Here is a 4,060-nt window from a genome sequence, read left to right on the forward strand (position 1 = left end):
TCCTTTTTAATAATTTTTAATTTGCTCATTTCGCTTTCGTTCCCTAGAATGTAATACAGTCTCTGGGGCCTGTCCGCATAAGCAGCAGGTTTCATCATGGACTAAGTGGCTGTTAGGTCTAAACAGAAACGAACTCCGATTATTAATAGGAGTTATTACAGATCACTGAAGACTTAAAAGACATCTTAAGATATATGGAGCATCTTAAGATGTCTTTTAAGTCTTCAGTGATCTGTAATAACTCCTATTAATAATCGGAGTTCGTTTCTGTTTAGACCTAACAGCCACTTAGTTTTGGAAGTAGAGGGTTTAGTTATTAAAATATTCGCCTCTCTCAGCTCTATACAGTCCCTCCACTCCTTACCTGCTTTCTTCCATGTCCAGTCAAGAACTACTTTTCTCTGATGCCTTTTAGAAATGCCAAGGAATGGTTCTGGCCCTATAGGAGGGTCCTCTGTCCCGTTTCTTTTCCATTACCTGTGTCTCTTGTGACCTAGGCCCCACACAAGCTGAAGCTTCTTTAAGCACGCTAATGATTCTGAGGCTTGTTTTCACCCTTACCAAATTAGAGGTGGCTCCAAGGCTTATTGTTAGCCTAAAGGCCGCATCGAATTAGAAAAAATCATAGATATAATTAAATCGGTTTGAAATTGTATTTTCTATAAAAATCTCTAATTGAAAATATTATTTCCTTTGGAAATTCCAAAGTAAAGTGCATGGGAGAATAACTGAATGAGGGAAAACCCCAAAACGTAAAAAGCCTGAATAGTAGCACATCTCACAAAATAAAAGGTTCTAATTTATTTTTTAATCGGACGTGTTCCAAAGATATTACCGCAGGCCTGGGATTTCTCTATTTTATCGCCTCTTTTTACCTATCAACGAAACTAGCATAATTGTAGCAGGGACCCTCAAAAATATCGACAAAAAATTTTTTAAATTATCGATTCGGGATATTGGTCAAATATATTTAGTTGTTACTATGGAGAAGAAAACGTACGGTCAAAAAGATTTGAATAATTGATTAACATTAACCGCTACTAGACAAACGGTCTAAATTGCCAATCCATTAGAAAAGACAGATCTACATGACTATTAAAAGGCCTATCTGGACATACGGAGTTGAGCTTTGGGACTCTACTACACCATCAAATTCCTCCCGAATCGAATTCTTCGTAAAATTCTTAACGCTCCTTACTTTGTCACAAATCAAGTCATCCATCAGGACCTCAATATTCCATATGTTGCCGATTTGGCCAAAACCAGATACCATTCCTTCCATGGAAAACTTCCAAACCACCCAAATCCACTTGTTTCTAACCTGGCTTCTCTTTCATTACCTAATATTCCTCCTAGGCGTCTGAAAAGAAGATGGCCTCGGGATCTTCTCCTCTAGAAATGTTATTGGAGTTGTATCAATGGGTAGATTCTCCACATGTTTGTATCATGTCACTATCTCACCTACAGAAAATTTACTTGTTGTATATATGTTATACAGTTGTAAATAAGAATAAATAAAAGATTAAAAAAAAAAAAAATAAAACATTAAACGCAATGGCAACGCGTTGGCCCTTGCCGTAAATACAAGACTTGTACAGATGCTTTGTAAATATAGGGAGCAACAAAGATCAGTATCTACACGCTTGTTTTGTTATTTTGAATTTTTTTTTAGCTATTACATTAGATTTACTCAATTTTCATAATGTAATATGATTAAAAAATGAATTAATAAAGATAGGAAAAATGGAGGGAAGCGTAAATATTAGAAACGTTGGTGTGCAGATGACAAAACTTTTTAATTTAACTATCTAGACATATAAGGTCTTAATAATAGTGCTATTTTAAATAAAAAATGCCTAAAGTTAATTGACAAGATTTGAAGCAATATATTTACACCGAATCACGAGAATTTATTTAATAATTTATTTATTGTTATTTAAAACTGTATACATATATACACATCAAGTAAATTTGCTGTAAGTGATATTATGACATGATACAAACATGTGGAGAATCTACCCATTGATAGAACTCCCAAAATATTTCTAAAGGAGAAGATCTCGAGGTTATCTTCTTTTCAGACGCCTAGGAGGATTATTAGGTAGTGAAGGAGAAGCCAGGTTAGAAACGAGTTGGTTTAGGTGGTTGGGAAGTTTATTATGGAAGGATTGGTATCTGGTTCTGGCCAAATCGGCAACCTGAGCCAATTGACGTCCTGATGGATAATATTGAGCATTGAGGATTTTGGATTGTAATGATTGGATAAGAGAGGAATTCGAAGGTTTAGTGGAGCCCCATAGCTCAATTCTGTATATCCAGATAGGCCTTATAATAGTCATGTAGATCAGTCTTTTGTAATAAATTGAAGTTTGGACCGTTTGCCTAGTAAATGTTGTGATAGTCGCAATCGACGAGCAGTTTCCTGTCTTTTCAGTCTTGTATGAGGATTCCATGCCAGTCGTTTGTCCAGATTTATGTAACGGATCTGTTCAACAGGAATAAGTGGGGTATTATTAAAAGATACTGTGGGGCAAGACGAGCGAGAATTTTAAAATATACAATCTTAAGATATAGTTAATTATTGAATCTTAAGGTTGGGGACTTTCTCTAATTGATTAAAACACGAAGAGCACAAATATTCATCTAATGACAGTTCTAAAATAGTGCAAACTCTAAAAACATTTTACAATATAAGGTCACGAGGCCATCTTCTTTTCAGGCGCCTCGGAGGATTGCCAGGAATGGAAGAGGAAGCAAGGTTAGAAACTAGTGGGTTTGGGTTGTTAGGGAGTTTATTATGGAAGGAATAATATCGGGTTCAGGTTAGATCGGTTACATAGGGAACATTTAGGTCTTTATGAGTGGTTTTATTAGTAACAAAATAAGGAGCATTGAGGATTTTGGATTGTAACGATTCGATACAAGTGGAATTCAAAGATTTAGTGGAGCCCCACAGCTGAACTCCATATGTCCAGATTGGCTTTATTACAGTCATGTAGATCAGTCTTTTGTAATGTGTTGAAAGTTTAGACCGTTTGTCTAGTAAGTGCTGTAATAGTCGAAATCGACAGTTCCTGTCTTTTCAGTCTTGTATGAACATTCCAGGTTAGTCGTTTGTCAAGATTTAGTCCAAGATAACGAATCTGTTCTACAGGGGTAAGAGCCACATTATTAAAGTATACTGTAGGGCAGTCGGAAAAAGACAAAATAAAAATTAATTTAAAGGATGACCTTAAATTGTGAAATTTTGCGTTAAAATTTTACCTCTTGAAGTTAGATAATTTTTCAATTATTATCTGACGAGTAGAGACAAATTGAAGAGATGACACTCGAAGAAACCAAACACAGCTGTGACATCAGCCATGTGAAGGCATGCCATTTACATAGAAAAACATTTGTACTTTATATTAAATACATGTTTCGTAATTAGTCTGATAAGGGGCTGACTAATGCAATGTACTATCATCTGCTTGCACTACGTCAGCTCTTTCGATAGTAGCGATTGTACTGTGGGCGGTTTAAACGAAAAATAAAAAAAATAATCTTTAAACGGGTTTCCATTTAAATTCTATGGAAAAAGTGAAGGTTTAAAGTTTCCCTGAAGGAAAATGTCGTATTTTCCTTCGTTATTCAAAGAAATTATGTGATTTACTCGAATATGTCGAGTCTTCCAATGAAGTATAGTTTCAACATTTTCTTGATAAAGCTATTTTTTTTTTTTAAAAAACTGGATTTGGCGAATGACACGATTCTTTCTTTTTCAACTCCAATAATTTATTTCATATAACCAGGAACAACGGTTCGGGAAATATCTCCCATCTTCAGGTTGCTTTAAAACCAAATTCAACAAAAACCCATGCGCTTACAACACTACTAATATATCATATATACTTCAGAACTATTTACCTGATAAGAATATCCATATATAACATATAATTATCTCCTATATTGTCATTATTGCTAATATTCAATAATATTATTGTCATTTAATGAATAAAAACTATTTTACTGTTAACAGTCATATATTTTTAGGAGAATAATTACCTTCCCGAAGGTTATC

At 34.6% G+C, this 4,060-nt stretch overlaps 1 protein-coding gene across 1 annotated transcript in view; it reads left to right on the top strand.

The window, feature by feature from the left end:
* Positions 1 to 4,060, top strand: part of LOC106683499 (AE binding protein 2 jing) — an 81,676-nt gene that overhangs the window by 34,487 nt on the left and 43,129 nt on the right. The window lies entirely within an intron of this gene.

The sequence above is a fragment of the Halyomorpha halys genome, unplaced genomic scaffold, assembly GCF_000696795.3.
Source record: "Halyomorpha halys isolate HHAL.00 unplaced genomic scaffold, Hhal_1.1 Scaffold3.1, whole genome shotgun sequence".
NCBI classification, from domain to species: Eukaryota; Metazoa; Arthropoda; class Insecta; order Hemiptera; family Pentatomidae; genus Halyomorpha; species Halyomorpha halys.